Source organism: Rattus norvegicus, chromosome 13 (assembly GCF_021556685.1).
Source record: "Rattus norvegicus strain SHRSP/BbbUtx chromosome 13, alternate assembly SHRSP_T2T, whole genome shotgun sequence".
Taxonomy (NCBI): domain Eukaryota; kingdom Metazoa; phylum Chordata; class Mammalia; order Rodentia; family Muridae; genus Rattus; species Rattus norvegicus.
This window is the reverse complement of record NC_141546.1, coordinates 46,707,688-46,734,005: the sequence shown is the minus strand read 5'-3', so window position 1 is coordinate 46,734,005 and position 26,318 is coordinate 46,707,688. Positions and strand designations below refer to the sequence as shown.

At 47.1% G+C, this 26,318-nt stretch overlaps 1 protein-coding gene across 36 annotated transcripts in view; it reads left to right on the top strand.

Annotated features, from left to right (window-relative positions):
- Nfasc (neurofascin) overlaps nucleotides 1-26,318 on the top strand; it is a 186,575-nt gene that overhangs the window by 22,155 nt on the left and 138,102 nt on the right. Inside the window, 1 exon segment of one of the 36 annotated variants that reach the window (NM_001160315.3) lies at nucleotides 12,635-12,943. The gene's annotated coding sequence lies outside the window, so the exon portion shown is untranslated. 36 annotated transcript variants of the gene reach the window in all.

The window sequence follows — 26,318 nt, the reverse complement described above, 5'->3', positions numbered from 1 at the left end:
CCAGTGCTAGCCCCTATGTTGTCTGTCCCTGCCTATCTGCTGCCAGAGCTGTGGCTAGGCTTATGGCTGGCTGCCCTGCCTTTCCTGTGGCCTCTGCCTTGGAGCCCATGGCAGGAACACATGGCATTTCACTGCCCTCTGACCCCTTGAGATTGTTTTCAGTCCTGCAAAGCTTCTAGATGACTTTCAGGGGTTCCTAATTAGGTTTTCTAGGGCCACCCAATACAAATACCATAGACCAGGTGGCTTCAATGCACACACTGGTTTCCTCCCATTCGAAGCTAAAGTATGAGATACAGATGTTCCCAGGGATGATTTCCTCCGAGAGCTCTCCCTGTGGTCCTGGGCAGCCACTTTCTCTGTGTCTTCACACCCTTTTCTCTCTGTGCTTGTCTATACCCCAGTATATACCAGGCTATTATTAGACTAGAGCCCACAATAGTAACTGCGTATTTCTTCGCTTACCCGGGGTTAGCATTTCAACAGGAGTCTGAAGACAACATAATTCGTCTGTAACAGGTGGCTGGAAGAGCAAAGCTTTGTGATGACAAGGGACAGCCTGGGGCGTGTGGAGAAGACCTTGTGATTCTCTGGACTCCGGTTGGGTCTCGGAGTGACTCACTAAGGCAAATTCAGAGCAAGTGGAGTGGGGGCGAGAATGATGATGGCAGTGAAGAGGGCACCAGGGGCTGGCTTTGAAGGGGAGAGAACCACTATCCCTGATCAATAATTTATTCCCGGGTACCAGGCAGGAAAGGTGTTGCCATGGCAACAGGCCTGCTTGCCTGTTACCTCTCCGAGCATCCTCTCCTTACCCAGCTCCGTCTCCCACTTCCCTCTCTCTCTCCTTCCTTGCTTTCTAGTTGACATTTTCCTTCTCTCTCATTTCTTTTGTGTTTTCAGAGACTTTGTGTGAAGTAGAGATTGCCTGCACCTGGGCTCACTCCATTACATGTCAGCTCACTGCTGGGAGCTTGAGCCCTCAATGACTGTGGCAACTCGCTCTCCACCAGATCTATGATCTTCTGTTTCTAAAACGTCAAAACTAAGGGGTCCTCTCACTGGCTGACCCCCGATCTCTTGCCTTAGCACAAGAACACTGGGTGTTTTTCATCCAACGTTTCTGGTGGCTAACTTGACTGCACTGATTTTAGCCATGCTCTGCTCCCTGTACCAGGTCCCCTTGGCTCAGAGTGACATTATGAGGGGAGCATCCTCCCATTGCTGCCTGCAGCAACCAGCCCTGGTCTCTGTTGGTGGGAAGACTCTAGCAGCATGCAGTTAACTGGAAAGTCCACGTCCCACACTCTACCCCGGTAATTGCTGTGGCAAGGACTTTATCTTGGTACCACACAGTAGGAGCCCAGATTTCTGTGTGGTTACAGAATGAATGAACAGAAGGCCAGGAGCAGGCATCTTCCTTGGCTTCTCTCTCAATATTTCCCAGGGGCCCTCTTGGCTCCAACAGCTACACTAAACGAGACCATTGAAAATTTCAAGTTATTGTCTCACTTTAGAATTTTGCTGCTCCCCGGATTCACTGGCTTTCGTAACTAACGAGAGACCTGGGCCTGTCATGATCATTTAGAACTTCACAGCATTAGTCTTGTAATTGCTGCTAAGGGTCTTTTCTTTCCTCTGTGTTGGTAAATCCTTCTGCATAAAGATTAGGGAGCTATACCTCTGGGCTGGAGGCTGCCAGGGAGGTGGACTTGCTGGTGAGCAGGCTCAGCGGCCGTGTGCCGGTGCTTCTCTGACGAGGCCATAGCTGGGCTGCAGGTACACACCAGGATCATCTGTGACCATCAGTGGGGGTCCGGATAGGAAGGGAAGACAGCGGGGAAAGGGAGGCTGGGTAGCTGTGGCGACAACCAGCTGCTGTGGGAAGACTGGTATTATGTCCTCCAGCTCTTCCCTTACCCTCTGCGGCCTGCAGTTTGTAAGCTGACGGCCACGATGTGAGGCAGGTTCAGGGTGAGTGGGATCCACGGCTGCTCTAAAGGTCCCCCTCTCACTTTGCTTAGTCGCCCCCTGCCCCTCCCCTGGGAATCTTTTCCACTCTGGCCCCATTATCCTCATCAGTGTTCACGACAAGGCCTGATAGGTTGAAACTGTAAAGAGTGAGGGCGCTGGGTTGATCGTTGCTGGGCAGCGTCCTCTGTACTTTCTGCCTCCTCACTCCTATTGCCTGGCAGAGTTACTAACTGGGTTCCATAGCTGCCGTTGTCTGGTTTAAAGACCTCTCCTACTAGAATCCAGCACAGGCACTTCTCCTTTCTTTCTCATGGTAAAATGTTGGTGTAAATAGTATGTGGGCATTTCTACCCCACCTTTGATCACTGAGTTCCTAAATAAAAGGCACACACCTATATGTTTATAATACGCCTTAAAGCACTAGCGCTGGGCAGATATCAACCCTCTCCGACATTTTCTCTGCTTCCCTGTCAATAACCCTGAGATGTCACTTGCTGTGTTCCTCTTGAGCCATTCCTACTCCAACAGCTGGTCCTCACGGCCAAGCTGTCAAGGATCTGCCTACTCCATGTTACCTTCCTCCCTACTCCTCCTCTTCTCCTCCCTCGTGGTTCCTGTCTCAGACCCCAAGTCTGGGAACTGAAGCTCCGTCTACCTCTTCTGCCCAACTATAGTCTATAGGCATCTTTATTAACCAATCACAGATAACTTGAGTAAGGGGCAAGGGTTCTACAACAGAAGCTGGTATATGTGAGGATCTGCTCATCTTGGAGCAACCAGATTTGGGGGGTACAGAATTTAGCGTTTGAATACAAGCAGTATCAGACCAACCCACTGTAGTCAAATCTATGTATATAAAATTTACATTTAAATATTCTTCCCCCTAGTGCTGGAGTTGGAACCCAGGTCCTTTCCCATGCCAGCCTTCTTGGACCAAGCAAAAGTGCACAGTTAATTGGCGTCTAGTTCCAGGGATGTTTGTTGCACCCCAGAGGAAACCCTCTGCTAGTTAAGCAGTCATTTCCTTTGCTGGGTTCCCAGCCTCTGGCAACCACTTGTTCTGTCTCTGGACGTTTCACATAGCTGGCATCTCATAACCTAACTTTGGGCATCTGGTTTCTTTCGCTCCTTATGTTTGGTTTGCAAGGCTTAAGCTGTTGATCCAGTGTGCATGGGTACCTGATGTCTTGGCTGTAGGCACGTTTATCCGATCATCTGCCGGTAGGCTCTTGGTGTCCCTTCTGAGGTAGGAGGTGCTGCTATGAATGCTTTCGTGTGTAGGTTTCTGTTTGAACACTGTTTTCCGTCCTTTGGGGGCACACACAGCGTTAGAGTGTCCAGTCACGTGGTGATTTGGTGTTTAACTATTGGAGAACTGGCTGATCTGGATTACCTCGTCCGTCATGTCTGCTTTTGGAGATCATTTACTACCTGTGCTGCCCTCGGGCTCATGACTGGGGACACTTGAGAGAAGTTTCTGGTTCCTAATCCCTGGTCAAGAAGGAGTAACGGGGTTGAACACTTTAAGGGCGTGTCACGACAGCTGCCCAGCTGGCCCTTTTTCAACCCTTTTTGCTGTTGTTACCACCGCCCCAAGCTGCACATTTGTTTCTTTAGGGGAGCCGCTGTGTAGACTCTATCTTCTTCCAGGGCGGTAGCCACAAAGGCTTCTCTCTCTCTCTCTTTGCTTTTGACACCAAACAGTATCCCCAGCTGCACCACACCCTCCCCAGCTCCCCCAACCTTCGCTCCATCTTTCAACCTAAGGGAAAAGGAAGATTTCCTGTACTCAGATGGGATGCAGTCACACCTCCGTGGGGGCCCTTTAAAAAGGCTTTGAAGGCACTACCACAGAGAGAGCTGAAAAAAAGAAAGAGAGAGGAAAAAAAAAACCATTCTGCTCTAAGATTGAGCCGGTGCATTGTCGGCTATTTAGATGGGTTCCCAGGGGACCTCTTTGAAGAAGACACCACTCATTTAAATGTATAAATTCCAATTCATTTGAAAGAAGAGGCAGCTTTCTAGGCTGGTTTTAAAAAGAGGCTGCTGTGAATGGATATTGAATTATGTGCGCCTTTAGGAAATTAAAGAAAGATGTACCTTTCAGGTGTTTAAAGTGGGATGAAGCCTAAAATATAGCCGGGAAGTGTGGTAGGGAGGCAGTGAGGAACCTAGGCTCGGAACAGGTGTCCCATCTTCATGTCCAAAGTTCTTTTCTTTTTTCTTTTTAACCTCTTTATTTTCTGTAGGCAAGTACACTGTTGCTCTCTTCAGAAGAGGGCATCAGATCTCAAATAGATGGTTGTGAGCCACCACGCGGTTGCTGGGAATTGAACTCAGGACCTCTGGAAGAGCAGTCGAGGCTCCTAACCACTGAGCCCTCTGTCCAGCCCCAGGTGTCCCATCTTAATAAGGATAGAAGGATCCCTAGGGAGGCTGGCTGGGAAGGGACCATACAGAGAACGCTGCTGCTTGTGTTGCTTTCTATGGGTGGTGGCAGGGGTAGGCGATTAGAAAAGAAGGTGGGCTGGTGAGAAACACAGGTGGTACCTGGTGAGTTACATTTCGAACATTCTAAATGTTTCCTACGGTAACCTGGACTGTCAGGGATGCCCTTTAAAAATGAAGCATTTTAGCCAGCTTTCTGGGAAAGTAGCTTTGAGCCAAGTACTAGGCCAGGGATGTTTGGCCAGATAGGTGGAGTGGGTCTTCTCCTTGTTCAAAGCCGGAAGCTAGCAGGGGTGGAGATGGTGATCTAGTCAGTAGCCCAGGGGGAGGCGTAGGAGGCTGGTGACACTGTCCTCATTTGCAACCAGGACTGAAAGTAGATGAAGGTCAGCGGAATTTCAGAGCCAAGTACAGGCACCCTGGCCACTCATCACCACAGTAACTCACTCCAAGGGTTGAAGAACACTGCCCCCAGAGAGCAGCCTCTCCCAACACACTTGCCCAGCAGCCGATTCTTTGGGGTCATATATTTGGGGCTTGATGGCAAAAGCCGGGCAGGATGCTGCAGCTTTTTTTTTTCCCTTTTATTTTGAAATTGTGGATATGGAGACATTTAAATGATTTTAGTCATTTCGGATTTATGATAAATACAGCGGCGTGTTCTAGATCCTGGGCACTGGGCAGCAGTTAGGACTGTCGACTTCCCAAGGACTGCAGATAGAGACCTGTGCCGGCTACCTGCGGGCCACCAAGCAGCAGCTACACTACCTGCTTCCTGCCGTGCAGGCCCTTCATAGCTCGGCTCTAATTCCCATCTCCACAGATTCAATTATTCCGGCTCACCCATAGCCATGAAATAACACCGGCTTTGTCCCTTCCCGTCTGGGTCTTTCCAGTTGGCATACTTTTTTTTTTTTAAAAAAAGATTTTAATTTTTTTTTAAGATTTTAATTTTTAAGCCATTTATTTACGTTTTATTTTTGTGCCTACGTGTGTTATTTTATGAGCTGCGCGCTCCGCATGTGCACAGAGTCCTATAGAATGGAAGACATTGGATCCCCTGGAGTCTCAGTTGTGAGCTGCTGTGCGGGTGCTGGGAATCGATCTCGGGCCCTTCGGAAGAGTAAGTGGTGCCCTTCACGCCTGAGCCACCTCTCCAGCCCCAGGATAATGCTCTGAAGGTTCGTCATGTTCTAGCATGAGTTTGAACTTCATTCTTTCTCCACTTATTCATGATGACGGGGATCAAATCCACCCAGGCAAGCACTGTGCCCGCTGAGCCACATGCCCAGCCGCTTCATTCTTGTTTATGACTGTGATGGTTTGCAAATGCTTGGCCCAGGGAGTGGCACTATTAAGAGGTGCCGAGAAAGAAATTAGGGAAACGACACCCTTCATAATAGACCCAAATAATATAAAGTACCTCGGAGTGACTTTAACAAAGCAAGTAAAAGATCTGTACAATAAGAACTTCAAGACACTGAAGAAGGAAATTGAAGAAGACCTCAGAAGATGGAAAGATCTCCCATGCTCATGGATTGGCAGGAGTAATATAGTAAAAATGGCCATTTTACCAAAAGCAATCTACAGATTCAATGCAATCCCCATCAAAATACCAATCCAATTCTTCAAAGAGTTAGACAGAACAATTTGCAAATTCATCTGGAATAACAAAAAACCCAGGATAGCTAAAGCTATCCTCAACAATGAAAGGACTTCAGGGGGAATCACTATCCCTGAACTCAAGCAGTATTACAGAGCAATAGTGATAAAAAACTGCATGGTATTGGTACAGAGACAGACAGATAGACCAGTGGAATAGAATTGAAGACCCAGAAATGAACCCACACACATATGGTCACTTGATTTTTGACAAAGGAGCCAAAACCATCCAATGGAAAAAAGATAGCATTTTCAGCAAATGGTGCTGGTTCAACTGGAGGTCAACATGTAGAAGAATGCAGATCGATCCATGCTTATCACCCTGTACAAAGCTTAAGTCCAAGTGGATCAAGGACCTCCACATCAAAGCAGACACACTCAAACTAATAGAAGAAAAACTAGGGAAGCATCTGGAACACATGGGCACTGGAAAAAATTTCCTGAACAAAACACCAATGGCTTACGCTCTAAGATCAAGAATTGACGGGCTGGGGATTTAGCTCAGTGGTAGAGCGCTTACCTAGGAAGCGCAAGGTCCTGGGTTCGGTCCCCAGCTCCGAAAAAAAAAAAAAAGAACCAAAAAAAAAAAAAAAGAATTGACAAATGGGATCTCATAAAACTGCAAAGCTTCTGTAAGGCAAAGGACACTGTGGTTAGGACAAAACGGCAACCAACAGATTGGGAAAAGATCTTTACCAATCCTACAACAGATAGAGGCCTTATATCCAAAATATACAAAGAACTCAAGAAGTTAGACCACAGGGAAACAAATAACCCTATTAAAAAATGGGGCTCAGAGCTAAACAAAGAATTCACAGCTGAGGAATGCCGAATGGCGGAGAAACACCTAAAGAAATGTTCAACATCTTTAGTCATAAGGGAAATGCAAATCAAAACAACCCTGAGATTTCACCTCACACCAGTGAGAATGGCTAAGATCAAAAACTCAGGGGACAACAGATGCTGGCGAGGATGTGGAGAAAGAGGAACACTCCTCCATTGTTGGTGGGATTGCAAACTGGTACAACCATTCTGGAAATCAGTCTGGAGGATCCTCAGAAAATTGGACATTGAACTGCCTGAGGATCCAGCTATACCTCTCTTGGGCATATACCCAAAAGATGCCCCAACATATAAAAAAGACACGTGCTCCACTATGTTCATTGCAGCCTTATTTATAATAGCCAGAAGCTGGAAAGAACCCAGATGCCCTTCAACAGAGGAATGGATACAGAAAATGTGGTACATCTACACAATGGAATATTACTCAGCTATCAAAAACAACGACTTTATGAAATTCGTAGGCAAATGGCTGGAACTGGAAAATATCATCCTGAGTGAGCTAACCCAAACACAAAAAGACATACATGGTATGCACTCACTGATAAGTGGCTATTAGCCCAAATGCTTGAATTACCCTAAATGCCTAGAACAAATGAAACTCAAGACAGATGATCAAAATGTGAATGCTTCACTCCTTCTTTAAAAGGGGAACAAGAATACCCTTGGCAGGGAAGAGAGAAGCAAAGATTAAAACAGAGACTGAAGGAACACCCATTCAGAGTCTGCCCCACATGTGGCCCATGCATATACAGCCATCCAATTAGACAAGATGGATGAAGCAAAGAAGTGCAGACCGACAGGAGCCGGATGTAGATCGCTCCTGAGAGACACAGCCAGAATACAGCAAATACAGAGGCGAATACCAGCAGCAAACCACTGAACTGAGAATAGGACCCCCGTTGAAGGAATCAGAGAAAGAACTGGAAGAGCTTGAAGGGGCTCGAGACCCCATATGTACAACAATGCCAACCAACCAGAGCTTCCAGGAACTAAGCCACTACCTAAAGACTATACATGGACTGACCCTGGACTCTGACCCCATAGGTAGCAATGAATATCCTAGTAAGAGCACCAGTGGAAGGGGAAGCCCTGGGTCCTGCTAAGACTGAACCCCCAGTGAACTAGACTGTTGGGGGGAGGGGGACAATGGGGGGGAGGGTGGGGAGGGGAACACCGATAAGAAAGGGGAGGGGGGAGGGGGATGTTTGCCCGGAAACTGGGAAAGGGAATAACACTCGAAATGTATATAAGAAATACTCAAGTTAATAATAAAAAAAAAAAAAGAGGTGTGGCCTCGTTGGAGTAGATGTGTCGCTGTGGGTGTGGCTTTAAGACCCTCGACCTAGCTGTCTGGTCAAGTCGGTATTCTGCTAGCAGCCTTCAGATGAAGATGTAGAACTCTCAGCTCCTCCTGCACCGTGCCTGCCTGGATGCTGCCATGTTCCCACCTTGATGATAATGGACTGAACCTCTGAACCTGTAAGCCGGCCCCGATTAAATGTCCTCTTTTATAAGAGTTGCCTTGGTCATGGTGTCTGTTCACAGCAGTAAAACCCTAACCAAGACAATGGCGGGGTCATATAGATGTATAGATGTGTTTTCCTCTTGCTCTCGGACAGTGGAGTAGGACTCGCCTTTTGCTGTTATGAATACTGGAGTGAATATTCATGTGTAGATATCCGGTTCCTTTTTTCTCTTCTTTTGGACTCTTCATCTAGGGGTGAAGGTGCTCTCTGTTTAGTTTACCAAAGGACTACTTCCTACAGCGGCTGCATCGTTTCCTGCTTTCACAGGGGTGCAGGGGAGCCCCAGCCTTCTCCTTGCCAACACTGTTATTCTCACTGATTATAGCTCTGCTTGTGGTGGTGCCCCACTGTGCTTTCATTCCCTAGCGACAATCTTTCGACATCTCTTTTTCATTCATGGTTGAGTCTTTATAGATTCTGGGCATTAAACTCTTATGAGACATACAATTTGAGAAGAAGTTTTTTCCCATTCTGTAGATTTTCTTCCGCCTTTCGGTAATAAGCTATGGATGCAGAGATGTTTTAATGAAGCCCCGTTTATCCAGCCCCTCCCTTTCATTGCTTCTGCATCACATTGAAGAATCATTTTTTTTCACACTCAAGGACGCTGGAGCTGTATTTTATTTTATCATCAGAGTGCTGTGGTTCTGGCACTAATATCCGGGTCACAGATCCATTTCTACTTAATTTTTGTTTATAACTGAAGCATACTGAAGGGTTCAACTTTATTTTTATTTTTCAAGTGACAATGTGGCTGTCCCAGTGCCGTTTGTTGATGACACTCTTCCTCTCTGATCCAGTGGTAGACCGGGGCTCTTATCACATACGTTGTCCATAACCGTATACGTTGATCTGTGGCCTCTCCGTTCAGTTCCATTGTTCTGTCTCGATTGAGCACACTGATTTCCTCACCATGGCTTTTTAAGTTTTGAGACGGTGAAGTATGAAATCTCTGACTTTGCTCTGTTTCAGGGTTGTCTTGGCTACTTAAACGTTTCATAGGTCTTAGTCTTCATTAATGTTCCTTGTGGACACACGTACTGCTTTCTGCTGGATGGAGGCATTGCTGCCAGGCCTCGGGATACTTGTGTCTTGGCTTTGGTGCACACTGCCACACCAGTTTCTGACCTGGGCTGCTCTCTTCCTCCAGCAGCGCCATGACGGACCTGTCCACTGGGCTACATCTGCGCCAGTGCTTAGCTACTCAGCTCTTCCAAGAGGCCAACATTGCTGCCCCCTTCATGGGCGCCATGAGTATCATGTCCTTCCTCCCAGCAGCCAGGAAGCAGAGACGATGTCTACAAGGGCTTTTCCCCCTTTCTCTTCGATTCCATCCAGGCCCACAGATGGTGGGAAGGTGCGGGGGGTTCCCCTTAGCCCTCTCTGTAAACACCCTCACACACATTCCCAGTGATGTGTTTCTTTGAGCTCCTTTTCTCGGTCCTATCAAGTAGACAGTCACAATAGTACATTTACCTCATTAACTTCAATGCCCGACTTCTCTACAGCTGCTGCCAACCTGTGGACTCTAGGTTTCAGTCCTGGAAAAAACCTCAGGGGTGGTTGTAGCCCACTGCCCTTCAGTGTCAGATTCTCTACAGCTCTGAAGGGGCTACCCAATTTCTGCTTAAGCTCTTCGGACAGAATCTACCATGACCCTGCCTTCTGTTACAAAAACATTTGACTTCCGAACTGGACCAGAGTATATACCCAGAGGTTACCTATTATCTGACAGGAAGAATGGAGAGTTTCTGGCTTGCTCTGCTTAGCCCTGTCACCTCTGCCTAGCAGTCTTTGGCCACAAAAGCCAGCCATCCTTTAAATCGTGGTATCTCGGATTTATCCCAACATGAAAAAGTCAAAAGGTTGGACTTGATACATGAGGTCACCTGGAGGGGGAGGGGCTACGGCCAGAAGGCGAGCGACCCTGAGGGTGCAAAGCTGGGTACAACTCAGCTGCCTGGCCAGGATGCCATGAGTGCTCCTCCAAGGCCCACCAGCTGTTACTGCAGCCATTCTGAATTGGCCTGCCTGCTGTCTCTGCGAATGTGACCCACATTCAGGTGGGCTGGCAGCTCTCTTCTCTGTCCACAGTCCTCTCCACTTCTGTTCTCCCCAACCCCATTTCCATTCTGGGGAGTCAGCTCCCAAGGCTGGGAAAGGAGATGTACCTCCAGGAGGCTTTGAGAGATGGCTGGTGGGCTGCCAGGAAAAAAGCCAGGGCAATGGCGAAATATGGCAGAAACATTGAGCTGCCTGCATCGGGAAAGTAGAGAGTCAGGGGTGCAGCAGCTGCCTTCTGTGGCTCCCTTTTCCCCAGCCACCTGAATGCTCACACAGTGTCCTCCCTATCTGTCTCTCTTTGACATAGGCTAACTCCGGGATGGGCGTCAGCCCCTCCACTCCACCGCTCTGGAAGAGGGGCTGCTTTTGCAGAGGACAGACTTAGCTGCCCACCCCCACCCCCACACCTACTCCATTTCCGCTCTAATCCCTAAGCCAACCCTCCCACCCCATATAGTTTACTCCAACTCCCTGTTCCCCACAAATGTCACTAGCCGTGTTTGCTGTAGGCCAGAGGAGTGGAAGGGCTTGGGACAAGATGTGGGCTTAGAGGAGGAGCCAAAGGCAAACGCCCTTGAGCCTGTTGGTGTCTGTTGCAGTGGGCAGACAGGCCACCTCGGATGACTGTGTCCCAAGGGAAGGCCATATACAAAGCTGAGGCCACCATCTTCAACGTGCCCTAACCACCATACTCCTGTGGACAAAGGCCATTTATATCCCTTCCAGAAAATTTAGAAGATAGAAACATAAAGGAGAAAATGCACATTTTCTGTATTTTTACTCCCAATGACTATCCTTCTATTTTCCCACTTGCTTTTTACTTTATTAAGGTATTATCGTACACTGTTTCATCATTGGGCTTCATTGCCTGTGATGATAAAAGTTTAATCTTTTAAAATATTCACCATATACCTCATTCATTTCCTGAATCCGTGTACTTTAACACGTAAATAAGGGAACAAAGGCCCACAGTACCTTGCCTAAAGTCAGTCAGTCTGTAAATGACAGAAGCAGATTTTGGAGCCAGGTTCCTTTGGTTTCAGAATTTATAATTTCTATTTTCTTTTAAACTGTGGATACAGTGTAATTGTCATTTCCCCCTACCAATAGCTAATCTCTCTCTCTCTCTCTCTCTCTCTCTCTCTCTCTCTCTCTCTCTCAATATCGTTTCGTGTTTGTGAGTTTGAAATTATGAGTACAACTAATACTCAGAAAAAAGTCTGTCTGTATGAACATGTGCAGACCTTTTCTTGCCGTTATTCCTTAAATAATACAGAAGAGCAATGATTTGCCCATTGTTTAAAACACACCAGGAACTGTCTGTCGTTTGGGGATAGGTCAAAGCACGCACAGGTTCCGTGCAGAGTCCGAGAGGGCCTGGAACGCTGCTCCCACAGGTTCTGAGGTCTGTATTCGCCTGAGCTCTGACTTGAATTTTCTTGCCAGCCTTGAGTTTTCATTTCACATCCACTTCCAGAAATGAACTTCACGGATCAGAGGGCTCAAACATTTTTAAGACCTTTAAATGTTCTAGACTTCCCGCTCTCCAGAGGAGGGTTTGGAGAACCCGTGTCCCACCCCAACTTGCCCATCAGAAGGAAAAACAGTGTGGCAGTCAGTCGGAAGCTGTTCCTGAAGGGCCACTGTAGGGACTGGAGGTGTTCGGTCAGCAGAAGTGTCATGGGGTGTTGAATGGAAGAGAGAGGTCTGTGCCCAGACTTTTCCACAGAAGTGGGCCAGTGGGCGGAGGCTTTGGAGAACCTTGTCTGCCCTGGATAGAACAGGATTGGTGTTGGATAACCCTGGCATGGGCTCGCGTAGGACCTGCTATGTATAGAGCAGGGCTGGCTCTAACACTGCCTCACACAACATGATGTCTTTGAGTTCTAGCAGGGGTTTGCTCCTTGCTACCCCCACCTTAAGGAGCCTGGTCCAGGCTGGTACCTCTCTCCATCTATCCCCTCGGCCTGAAGAGCACAGCCTGGCTTGTGTCACAGGCCACACAGTTCCTTCATTATGTATGGGGGGGGGGACGCAGCGGTGAGTGAGTGAGCCAGGCTGAGGGAGGGGACAAGTCGTTATTAATAAACAAGTTATTGTGTGGTGTTCCATTTACAGAACTCTCAGAGGACATGGTGGGCTTGAGATAATAAAGCCCTGTTTATGTTACACAGGGCTGGAGAGTGGCAAGTGGGAGCGGCAAAGAGCAGGGGCCGCCAGGAATGATTTTGATTCCTCCTGGGGTAGGGCTGCTGTCTTCGCTCTGTAGAAGGCCAGCACTCGGGGAAGAGGGGCTAGCTAGGGTTCTACTCAGGCTCGATTTTGCTCCTTCGGATGGCCTAGGGCCTAAGAAAGGCTAGCTTTCAGCATCAACGTGTCCCTAAGGAAGGCACCCACCAGTGGAGACTCCGGACAAGCCAGGAGAGGTAGGTGGTAAACTCTCCTTACTCTTGAACTCCTGCTCACCCCTCCCCCTTCTACTCTGACCTCCAGGCTCCTGGAAGGTGTATGCTGGGACACCCTAGCCCAGGGGTGGTTTGGTCAGGATTACCTGCCAGGTTAGAAGGCAGAGAGCGACAGTGAGGGTCTGTAGTCTCTCCTGGGTAAGCATCTCTGCTGGTGCTCTCTAGCCTTTGCTCTGGGCATCCAGATCCCAAGCTGCCCCTTCCCTGAGCCGAGGCTGTCTGGCTCGGTGTCGGCGCCTCTGGGTGTCAGGGTAGAGATGCTACTTTTGGGAAGTCTTTGTCAGTTGGCTTCTTGGGAAGAGAACATGGACGGGTTCTGAGAAACCTTACTTCCTGTCAGTTCTGAATGAGAATAGAGAGCCAGAATCTGGTCAGGTCTGAGTCACTTGGCTCTGTTGGGATCTGAGGGCCCCCCCCCTGGCCTTTGTTGTTGGGGGCAGCTCTCCTCAGAGGCAGAAAACCCCCTTCCTGGATGTCTCTGTGTAAGAGGAGGTATGCCAGTGAGAGGAAGGGAGAAGACAGAGTCTCCTGTCTTCCGGCTTCTTGAGGCACAAGTTTGTATGCAGTGACTTTAAGGTTGTTTGGATTGGAGAGTCAGTGATTTCTTTTTTTTCCTCAGAAAGACCAAATTAGGTTCAGAAAGAACAGATCCCAAGCACTGGAGGAACATTGCATTATTTGCTGACCCTTGAGGGCTTGGTCTTTTAAAGGCAGTCCAGTCTTCCCCCAAGGGCCGTGTCAGGAAACAGGAACAGGTCTAGGACGCTCCCTTACCATGGAGCACAAAGAAGAGCACAAACTTCCTCACCCGGCTTCTATGGGGCCTGAGGAGGAGATGTGGAACACAATCTCAGTTCTCCCGGCCCCCGCAGTCCAATGTAGCACCTCCCCCCACCTACACACACACACACTCCACCCCACCCGTCCAGGGAGCAGGCTGTTTCTGTGATATACATGCCAGGCCACCTGCTTTTCTGCCTACAGAGGTAGTGGCCTGTCTTGTCAATCAACCATAGGCTGCCTGGAGGAAACCTGGTTTGGAGGAATGACCCAATGACCTCTGACAGGCCTTTGAGGGGCAAGAGTGGGAACTATTGGCTCTGTCACGTGCTTGTCAGTTGTAAGGAGCAGTTACTAGAAGGATTAGGAAACAAGACAAGGTCTTCTGCATAAAAACCAAAGTAGGCCAAGTTGTTGGTCAGTTCTTTCTCTGAAGTCAAGGCTCATGGTCCACTGGAAGGAACCAGCAAGTTGGCCTTGCCCTGTGTTGGTAACACAGTCAGGACTTTAGCTTCTGTTCACTGAGGTCTTACCCTGTGACAGGCCCTTCCCTCAGCCCTGGATGATCAACAGAGACAAGTGACTCAGACACAGCCCTCTCAACAACTTTCACCATCCTTGTGTTTTATAAAAAAGGAGAAACCAAAGGTATGTTTGGTGCCGGTGTGGGGGAAGGGGTACCTCTGTGGATCCATACTGAAGCATCCCTTCCCCTTGAGGATAGAATAGAGATTATTCAGGGCATGGGGAGGAGAGAGGAGAGAGGAGAGAGGAGAGAGGAGAGAGGAGAGAGGAGAGAGGAGAGAGAGAGAGAGAGAGAGAGAGAGAGAGAGAGAGAGAGAGAGAGAAGGGGGAGGAGGAGGAGGAAGAGGAGGAGGTGGAGAGGCTGGCCATGAACATGTGGAGAGGAGGGGAGGAGGGGAGGGGAATGGGAAGAGAGGGGGAAGAGGGTAAGGGAGCAAAGGCAGGAGAGCAAGAGAGCGAGGAGGGGCCAAGCAGCCCCTTTTATAGTGAGTTAAGCATGCCTGGCTGTTGCCAGGTAACTTCCGAGCAAAGCCTAGACTAAATGCCAAGAGTACTGACCTTAGAATCAAGGAAACTGAGGCGAGAGAAATTAGCATGCCGTCCAATGTCACAGCTGGTAGCAGGCCCCAAGAGCATATGTTCTTGAAGCTCTTATCCTGACTTCTCAGGGGTTGATGACAGAGAGGACTGTTCTGGTAAAGAATACTGTCTGAGGATCTGCCGGAGAGGGGCTGTGTGGAATGTTCTTCCATAGAGAGCTTGGAGAGACCTACTCTTTAAGCAGAGCACTCCTGCAGGCTGGACCCTGGATTGATGTCCACTCAGCAGCTTTCCTTCTGAGGACTGTGGCAGCTGTCTTCTGTACTTTAGACCAGCCTCTAGACTTGCCTATATGAAATGCTAGACTATGGACCAATAAGTGTAGGCCACTCTAAGAGCCGTGCTGGGATGTTGGGTTCCAGGGAGAGGCCAGGGTTGCATGAGAATTCCCCAGATCCAGAGAATTCCCAGAGGAAGAAACATCCCTACAGAGCTGGGCTTGACGGAGATTGCTTTACGCCCTTCAGTAGGGTGAGTCTACTACCTAGAAAGAAGCCCTAGGCTTCTGTCCCACTCCATTTTCATGATTCCTACTGTGCTTTACCTCTGAAAGGAGAACCCAGAATCCTACTGCGTGTGCTAGGGGCAGCTGCCAAGGCCTGAGAAGTGGGAGAAAGGCCTTCAGTGGGACTTGTGAGCCATCCCGGTAGGTCTGGGGAACCTCCCACAGTTCCTTCTCTGCCATACAATCTGTGGTAAGGCAGCTAGCCGCTCTGAGGAGAATGTCTTCCTCCTGAGGAGCCCTGAGGTGAAGGACAGCCAGTATCCTGGGAGTCATAAAGCATCGTGGTCAGGCTGCGTACTTCCTGTCTAGTTCCACCTCCGGTCTCCTCATCTGTCAGGTGTGATATTTATAGTGCCTGCCTCTCAGACTTGATGATAAACTATGCCTGAAACCAGGAGCACAGGAGGAGAAAGGAGGAAACCCCCTGTCCGTGTGCATGTGGCTACTGGGTGTTTTTCCTCAGCCACAAGCCACTTTGTACTAGGTCATGCGCGGATGCGTGCGCACCATCACATATCCGCGCATGCCTGGCTAAGCCCACTCAGGTTCCTAGCTCCGCCTCCTCCCCCTGATTCCTGCTGCATCCTGTAGTTGCAGGAGCCAGTGATGAGTCACAAGCATACTGCCCACTACTTCTGCCCAGACTGTCTTTGGTCTTGTTTGGGGTCTCTGGAGGTGAGCTCTCTTGCCTTTGGTGCCAATTTCTTCCTTCCTGTGTCTTTCTCACAGCTCAGCAGTATCCCCACTGCCTTGGATTTGGCTTTATTCCAACACCCTCTTTGTGCTACAGCGGGCTCCCTGGGGCCCTGCCTTCAGTTCTCTCCAGCAGTCATTCTGGATCCACCACCCCCTCTCCACCTCCTAGCTCCTGTCCTGATTATACCTGCCCGGCCTCCCGCCCTTCTCAGCCTGTACCCTCTTCCCTCCCTTTCTTCCGCAGCCTCCCACCTGGTTTGAACCTCACCTCCGTGTGTGTACTTCCCAGAGGCTCAAGCATGCTTGGCGTCCCTCAAAGGAGCTTTTCTCAACTTTAAAAATCTTTGAGGACCCACATCTGCATGTTGGCACGAACTCAGCTGACCTGGTATATTTCCAGTGTGAGCCCTGTGTCCCTCACTCTGCAAAGGAATCTTCCATTGCTATATTCTTTTGACCTGTATTCTTAAGGAGTCCCTTCCGTAGCCTGATGAGGTAGAGACCACAGGCTTTATTTTAGAGATGGGGAGTCAGGCAGAGTAAGTGACCTGCCTACAGCCACACCAGGACTAGGTGGCAGAGTGAGGGCTTACACCTGGGTCTTTGTGTTTACCTTAGAGCCACTGGGCCTCGAGAAGGTGCATGGTTACAGATGATTGATATCAGTATACCAGAGTTGCTGTTACACGGGAGCTGGGTTTTTTTTTTTCCACCTTTATTAACTTGAATATTTCTTATTTACATTTTGATTGTTATTCTCCTTCCCGGTTTCCAGACCAACATCCCCCTAACCCCTCCCCCTCCCCTTCTCTACCGGTGTTCCCCTCCCCATCCTCCCCCCATTACCGCCCTCCCCCCAACAATCACATTCACTGGAGGTTCAGTCTTGGCAGGACCCAGGGCTTCCCCTTCCACTGGTGCTCTTACTAGGATATTCATTGCTACCTATGAGGTCAGAGCCCAGGGTCAGTCCATGTATAGTCTTTAGGTAGTGGCTTAGTCCCTGGAAGCTCTGGTTGGTTGGCATTGTTGTTCATATGGGGTCTCGAGCCTCTTCAAGCTCTTTCAGTCCTTTCTAAGATTCCTTCAACGGGGGTCCCGTTCTCAGTTCAGTGGTTTTCTGCTGGCATTTGCCTATGTATTTGCTGTATTCTGGCTGTGTCTCTCAGGAAAGATCTACATCCGGTTCCTGTCGGCCTGCACTTCTTTGCTTCATCCATCTTATCTAATTGGGTGGCTGTATATGTATGGGCCACATGTGGGGCAGGCTCTGAATGGGTGTTCCTTCAGCCTCTGTTCTACACTTTGCCTCCCTATTCCCTGCCAAGGGTATTCTTGTTCCCCTTTTAAAGAAGGAGTGAAGCATTCACATTTTGGTCATCCTTCTTGAGTTTCATGTGTTCTGTGCATCTAGGGCAGTTCAAGCATTTGGGCTAATAGCCATGTATCAATGAGTGCATACCATTGTGTGTTTTTCTGTGACTGGGTTACCTCACTCAGGATGATATTTTCTAGTTCCCTCCATTTGCCTATGAATTTCATAAAGTCATTGTTTTTGATAGCTGAGTAATATTCCATTGTATACATGTACCACATTTTCTGTAACCATTCCTCTGTTGAAGGGCATCTGGTTTCTTTCCAGCTTCTGGCTATTATAAATAAGGCTGCTATCAACATAGTGGAGCATGTGTTTTTGTTATATGTCGGGGCATCTTTTGGGTATATGCCCAAGAGAGGTATAGCTGGGTCCTCAGGTAGTTCAATGTCCAATTTTCTGAGGAACCTCCAGACTGATTTCCAGAATGGTTGTACCAGTCTGCAATCCCACCAACAATGGAGGAATGTTCCTCTTTCTCCACATCCTCTCCAGCATTTGCTGTCACCTGAGTTTTTGATCTTAGCCATTCTCACTGGTGTGAGGTGAAATCTCAGGGTTGTTTTGATTTGCATTTCCCTTATGACTAAAGAAGTTGAACATTTCTTTAGGTGTTGATCAGCCATTCGGCATTCCTCAGCTGTGAATTCTTTGTTTAGCTCTGAACCCCATTTCTTAAAAGGGTTATTTGTCTCCCTGGAGTCTAACTTCATGAGTTCTTTGTATATTTTGGATAAAAGCCCTCTATTAGTTGTAGGATTGGTAAAGGTCTTTTCCCAATCTGTTGGTTGCCGTTTTGTCCTAACCACAGTGTCCTTTGCCTTACAGAAGCTTTGCAGTTTTATGAGATCCCATTTGTTGATTCTTGATCTTAGAGCATAAGCCATTGGTGTTTTGTTCAGGAAATTTTCTCCAGTGCCCATGTGTTCAAGATGCTTCCCCACTTTTTCTTCTATTAGTTTGAGTGTATCTGGTTTGATGTGGAGGTCCTTGATCCACTTGGACTTAAGCTTTGTACAGGGTGATAAGCATGGATCGATCTGCATTCTTCTACATGCTGACCTCCAGTTGAACCAGCACCATTTGCTGAAAATGCTATCTTTTTTCCATTGGATGGTTTTGGGTCCTTTGTCAAAAATCAAGTGATCATAGGTGTGTGGGTTCATTTCTGGGTCTTCAATTCAATTCCACTGGTCTATTTGTCTGTCTCTGTACCAATACCATGCAGTTTTTATCACTATTGCTCTGTAATACTGCTTGAGTTCAGGGATAGTGATTCCCCCAGAAGACCTTTTATTGTTGAGGATAGTTTTAGCTATCCTGGGTTTTTTGTTATTCTAGATGAATTTGGAAATTGTTCTGTCTAACTCTCTGAAGAATTGGATTGGTATTTTGATGGGGATTACATTGAATCTGTAGATCGCTTTTGGTAAAATGGCCATTTTTACTATATTAATCCTGCCAATCCATGAGCATGGGAGATCTTGCCATCTTCTGAGGTCTTCTTCAATTTCTTTCTTCAGAGGCTTGAAGTTCTTATCCTATAGATCTTTTACTTGCTTGGTTAAAGTCACACCGAGGTATTTTATATTATTTGGGACTATTATGAAGGGTGTCGTTTCCCTAATTTCTTTCTCGGCTTGTTTCTCTTTTGTGTAGAGGAAGGCTACTGATTTATTTGAGTTAATTTTATACCCAGCCACTTTGCTGAAGGTGTTTATCAGGTTTAGTAGTTCTCTGGTGGAACTTTTGGGATCACTTAAATATACTATCATATCATCTGCAAATAGTGATATTTTGACTTCTTCTTTTCCAATCTGTATCCCTTTGATCTCCTTTTGTTGTCTGATTGCTCTGGCTAGAACTTCAAGAACTATATTGAATAAGTAGGGAGAGAGTGGGCAGCCTTTTCTAGTCCCTGATTTTAGTGGGATTGCTTCAAGTTTCTCTCCATTTAGTTTAATGTTAGCGACTGGTTTGCTGTATATGGCTTTTACTATGTTTAGGTATGGACCTTGAATTCCTATTCTTTCCAGGACTTTTATCATGAAGGGGTGTTGAATTTTGTCAAATGCTTTCTCAGCATCTAATGAAATGATCATGTGGTTTTGTTCTTTCAGTTTGTTTATATAATGGATTACGTTGATGGTTTTCCGTATATTAAACCATCCCTGCATGCCTGGGATGAAGCCTACTTGATCATGGTGGATGATTGTTTTGATGTGCTCTTGGACTCAGTTTGCCAGAATTTTATTGAGTATTTTTGCGTTGATATTCATAAGGGAAATTGGTCTGAAGTTCTCTTTCTTTGTTGTGTCTTTGTCTGGTTTAGGTATAAGAGTAATTGTGGCTTCATAGAAGGAATTCGGTAGTGCTCCATCTGTTTCAATTTTGTGGAATAGTTTGGATAGTATTGGTATGAGGTCTTCTGTGAAGGTCTGATAGAATTCTGCACTGAACACATCTGGACCTGGGCTCTTTTTGGTTGGAAGACCTTTAATGACTGCTTCTATTTCCTTAGGAGTTATGGGGTTGTTTAAATGGTTTATCTGTTCCTGATTTAACTTCGGTACCTGATATCTGTCGAGGAAATTGTCCATTTCCTGCAGATTTTCAAGTTTTGTTGAATATAGGCTTTTGTAGTAGGATCTGATGATTTTTTTAATTTCCTCTGATTCTGTAGTTATGTCTCCCTTTTCATTTCTGATTTTGTTACTTTGGACACACTCTCTGTGTCCTCTTGTTAGTCTGGCTAAGGGTTTATCTATCTTGTTGATTTTCTCAAAGAACCAACTTTTGGTTCTGTTGATTCTTTGTATGATCTTTTTTGTTTCTACTTGGTTGATTTCAGCTCTGAGTTTGATTATTTCCTGCCTTCTACTCCTCCTGGGTGTATTTGCTTCTTTTTGTTCTAGAGCTTTTAGGTATGCTGTCATGCTGCTGATATATGCTCTCTCCCATTTCTTTCTGCAGGCACTCAGAGCTATGAGTTTTCCTCTCAGCACAGCTTTCATTGTGTCCCATAAGTTTGGGTATGTTGTACCTTCATTTTCATTAAATTCTAAGAAGTCTTTAATTTCTTTCTTTATTTCTTCCTTGACCAGTTTATCATTGAGTAGAGCATTGTTCAATTTCCACGTTTATGTGGGTGTTCTTCCCTTATTGTTATTGAAGACCAGGAACTGGTTTTTCTGAGTATGCGAACTCAAGCCTTCTGGCATGACTTTTCTACTAGACTCACAGACTCCCCTCCACACCCACAGAATAGCCTGAAGGGAAGGATTGGAGTTGTGTGGCTTTACTGGGTCCCTAGAAGTCTTCAGATTCAATCAGGATGGTGAAGAAAGGCTGCTAGGCTCTCAGGAACCATAAGATGGCTGGGGGAGGGGAAAGAACAGAGAAGGGAATCTGGAGATGGCTGAGTAATACAGTGTTGGCAATTCAGGTGTTTCTTTCTTATTTATTTATTTATTTTATAAAATGACTTTGTTTACATTCCAAGTGTTGCCCCCCTTTCAGCTCCCCCCCCCAAGTTCTTCAGCCACTCCTCTTTGCTTCTGAGAGGCTGCTGCCCCACCCACCCACCTCAGATGTTTCTTAAATGGGCTGGGAGAAAGCATTCAGCAAAATGCTTGCAGATTTGACTGTCAGCTTTGGCCTCCAGCAGGTTCTGAGCGCTAGCTCACCCCTCTATGGCTTTCAGCTCCCCTGCTGTGGCTTCTGTGGGGAAGCCCTCAGTGACTGGTCAAGGGCTTGGCTAAGTGCTTACCAGCTACACTTCCTTTTTTTTTTTCTTTTTTCTTTTCTTTTTTTTTTTTTCAGGAGCTGGGGACCGAACCCAGGGCCTTGCGCTTGCTAGGCAAGCGCTCTACCACTGAGCTAAATCCCCAACCCCCCAGCTACACTTTTATTCTCTGTAGTTGGCCTTGTGTTGGAGCTAAAGGTTAATTCTATCTCTGAGCTATACCCTTCTCTTGCCTTCAAATAACTGTAGTGAGGTATAATATACACCCAGGAAAATGTGCATTTGTTACGGGCACAGTGGGTTAGCTTTGACAAATATATGTAACACACACACACACACACACACACACACACACACACACACACACAGTGCCCTCTATCCACAGAAGATGGAGCATCTAGTTCCATCCCATGTGCAGTCTGCCCTCCTTCCCACAGCCCCTGGCCCTAGGTAACCTCTGATGGCTGTGTACCCCTGAAGATTTGGCTTTCATATAAATGGACTCAGTGTCCAATATATACGCCGTTTTCTTTGTGTTATTTCTTCTCCCCTTTAGGGAGAGACTTTACCCTTCGGTAAAGTCAGAAAAGCATCTGTACATACCTCCAGGATCAGTGTATGGAGCAAGGTGAGTTTATTGAGTAATTAGATAGAGCTTTGAATAGGAAAAGGTCAGTGCACACCTGGGGGCATGGGTGTGGCTGCTTGAGAGAGGGCTCTTGGGTGTTTTCATGGGTGTGTGTGTGTGTGTGTGTGTGTGTGTGTGTGTGTGTGTGTGTGTATGAGTGATTCTGTGGCCTCTTAAGTTACATTAATACTTAAAGGATATAACTTTCAACAAGGTTCAAATATCAAAGTTTACAATCTAAATAAGAGTTTTAAAAGTAAGTGAAAAGGTACATGAACTGCTGGACCCATTTCTCTTAAGTGATTTCCTTTCGTGAATGACATAGTAAAGGTGTTTTTCGGAGGTGCATTGCTTAGGTAGAAGGATGAGAGAGAAGTGTAAACTTGAGGCCACAGACATTCTCGCCTTAACTAGGCATGGTTTGTCAATCTCAATATCCTCGAGATATCTCTCCGACAGTCTGTCTCCAAGAAGTCCTGGCCTTACCGGTTATGTTGAAATCCTGGCTTCTCAGCTAGATCCAACAGTAATGTGGTCCTTCCTCTTCCCGTGTCTTTTTAATTTCCCTGCCTCTCCATGCTGCCTCAGCCCTAAGTAGAAAACATTCTCCTTAGACATTAACTCTCCATTTTCCTTCCTTCCATCGCCTCTCAGCCGCCATCTCTCATTCTGCCTCTGTGAGTTTGACTATATCAGGAACTCGGATAAATGCAGTCATTCAATATTTGTCTTTCTGTGTTCGGTTTATTTTGTCATAGAACTAATACTGCTTTCCAGTGAGAAATCACTCTGTGCACTTACAGATTCTTAAAAGAAAAGGCTTTTTGATAGCATATGCCCAGCTCTGGCTAATGCCGAAATGGGAGCTGGCCTTGAATAGAAGATTTTAATAACTTGTCTACAACTTAGGCTTATGCATTTTACATCTTCCGTTATCCTGAAATCTCTGTTAGGTCGCTAACCCGAAGCTAAGCCTGTGAACAGTTTAAACAGACCAGGAGACTCCAAGTCTGGCCATTTGGCTAGATGGGAGATTTATACAGCAAATATATTGCCAGGATTATTTCTTAAGCACACAAGTATTGTTCTTTTTGAATAAATATTACCCAAGGTGTCATGTCCATCTGGCAAAATTACGTTTTCCTTAAGAAGGGAATTGGATTCTGTCTTAGGGTTTTACTGCTGTGAACAGACAGGATGACCAAGGCAACTCTTATAAGGACAACATTTAAGTGGGGCTGGCTTACATGTTCAGTGGTTCAGTCATTGTCATCAAGGTAGGAAACATGCCAACGTACAGGAAGGCATGGTGCTGGAGGAGCTGAGAGTTCTGTATCTTGTTCCAAAAGCAAACAGGAGAAGACTGATCCCTCGTGGTTAGGAGGACGGTCTCATTGCCCGTTCCCACAGAGACACACTTCCTCTAGCAAGGCCACACCTCTTAATACTGCCACTCCCGGGGCCAAACACCACAGGGCCTTTAGACAGGCCAAGACTTAACAGTGGCTGTGCCCTTGTGCTGCTCCCTCAAGCTTCTTATTAGAAATTCGTTCTTTGGGGCCGGGCCTAATGGGTGGTCAGTCCGGATGATCAAATTTTTACATGCTAGCATTGCTTAACTTTGCTCACCTCTAACAGGCTTAATTAGCATACCACTTATCTTTGGGGGGTCTTTGGAGGTCCTCTCCCTTAGCTGAGTTCCACTTGGTGTGATTTAACGTCTCCTAAGCAATTCTATTCGTAAATCCTTTATAATACCAGTTCCGTTACTCTGTGTTTGTACCACACCAGTTTCACTTCCCTCAGTATCCAGCTTCATCATGTTTCAGTAAAAATGATTTTCTTCCTTACAGCTGCTAGCATTACACTGTGTCTGTGTGTGTTCTTCTTTCTGCCCTGACAACCCTGCTAAGAGAAGCAACTTAAGGAAGGAGGTCTTAGGTCACATTTTCAGGGGCATCAGTTCATCACAGCAGGCAAGGTGTAGTGGGGCAGAGCCATCAAGAGCATTGCAGTAGCCAGGAAACGGGGGTTGTGGTAGGGAGAGAAACGGATGTCAGTACAATCTTCAAAGGCACACCTCAGCTCCTGAAGCTTCTCACCTCCCTAAGTAATGCTACCACCTGGGAACAAAACAACCCTCCATGCTTGCCCGTCGGGGGACATTTCATATCAGAGCACAGCAATGTACACAATCACTTTTGGTCTCCCATCTATTAGTAGACAGACGTCTGAGTTGCTTCTGCCTTCTGGAGCTCTTGTGAACATTGGTGTACACGTATCTGTTCAGGTCATTGCAGCCTCCAATGTTCAGCATCCTCCTGGCAACTCCTGTTTGGCCTGTGGATACTCAAGGGCTTTGAGTGCTGTGCTGGGCATTCACGCCCCTGGCCTGCTCCATGCCTCTAGTCGGTGCCTCCAGCAAGCAGAGGATCTGCTGTAGGTGTATCAGCCTTGGTGGATAATGGGGTTTGTGAGACTTTCTCTAAAAGCTCTCTTCTCAGTACATCTTGGCCACCAGCTGACTTGTGGTGTGTGATTCCAGTGAGCCTCTTAATGCAAGAATGTAACAGAGTATCATTACTTCATCACGAAAGCAAATGAATGTCATCAAGTATCCACTGTGTTCCTTCAATGTGTCACCACGGAGCCACAAGCGCCATCTTTCACATGGCAGTCCTGTGAGGTAGGATGAGGATCTGGGGAGAATCTCAGAGCTCCAGCTCACAGAGGCACCTTCCGCATACCTAAGTAACTTCCGGGGCTTCCAAGGCCAGTGAACCAGGGAATTTTCTGGGCTTCTCTCCTTTCTAATAGAGACCTAAGCCTGGAGTTCCCTCTGTCATTTGAAAGAGAAACATCTGGGGCTTCCTTGCCCTAGTTCTTGCAAAGTGTAGAATTATAATTAAGAGTTTGTTTTGTTTTACAACACATAAAAATTAGGGAGGGCAGCATAAGGAAGCCTCACGTGCCCGCCGCCTGGTGCCAGCGACCCTCTCTGCCTGGCTCATCCATCTCCTTTCATCTCAGATCCTCTTCTTTGATCTGGAGTCCCAGTTCAGGGGACAGCAGTTGGCGTTTTCTGGATGATGACAGGAAAACGGACAAATCTGGGTATCCTGGAGCAAAATCCCCCCTCCCAAGCTGGCAGTGTTAATTGCCCAAGGCCAGAGTCACTGCATCCTTCCTCTGGTTCTTGACCACTGTCCAGGAGGCCAGCCAGCCTACCGGGGTGGCTTGCACAGAGACTTCCTTCTTTAGAGCATTGTCTTCCTGTGGATAGATTTTATTGGAGAATCTTTGGAGTGCAAAGAGGTCAAGTAAAGATGACCTTCACCATAAGGGACCGCAGTGGAGATGCTGGTGTTGGGGCAAAAGATAGCTGGACCCGCGGGAACCAACCATGTTCCGTTTCAGCTATATGCAGCGAACATATATCTGTTTGATTGTGAGTCAGGGCCTTGCCCTGTAACCCACGCTGGTCTCAGATGTGAGATCTTCAGCTCCAGGCGTAAGCCACCACACCTATCTGTACTAACTTTATCAAAGTATCTACCATGTGCCAAGTACGGGCCACAAGCCGAGAATACAAGTTGCTATGTGCTCTCAGAAAGTTTGTGGTCCACGGAAGGAAGGGCTAATCACGATTTTTGTGTGACAAGGAATGTTATGACATTTTTCTGTTATATTCATCCCACCCCAACCTCACAGGAGGAAACTGACTTGGGAGAGATCCAGGATAGTGGCTTCATGCTACCCTTGTGTAGTACAGGGCAGAGATACAGGAAAGGGGGAAGGAAAAAAGGAGAACAAGGTGACCAGCCCTTCCAAGGAGTGGGACTGTGGTTGTGTAAGACCCTTCCTCCTAGATGTGAGTTCTTGTGGCATTGGGGAACAGCCAAATGACACATATTTCTTGACAAAATAAAGGACCACAGGGCTTATTTTTATTTAGAAAACAGGGCGGTTCTTTGGGGACGGAAAAGGAATGGAGATCAAAAACAAAAATGGATGGAAAGAAGAGAATCCAATTGGACCTACTGGTTTTCTCTGTGTCTTAGTTAGGGTTTCTATTACTGTGAAGAGACACCGTGACCATGGCAACTCTTATAAGGACAACATTTAGCTGGGGCTGGCTTACAGTTCAGAAGTTTAGTGCATTATCATCATGGCAGGAAGCCTGGTGGCGTGCAGGCAGACAGAGAAGGAGCTGAGTTCTACATCTGGATCTGCAGGCAGCAGAAGTGACAGTGACATACTGTCCTGGCTTGAGCATCTGAAACCTCAAAGCCAACCCTCAGTGACACACCACCTCCAACAAAGCCACAGCAACTAGTAGACCACTCCCTATGGTGGCCTATGGGGGCCATTTTTATTCAAACCACCATACTGCATTTCCTATAGAAGATTTCACTCTTATCCAGCATGAACAATGGGGAAAAAGCAAGTGTGAGGGGAAAGCAGAGGCAGTTTTCGTTCTGG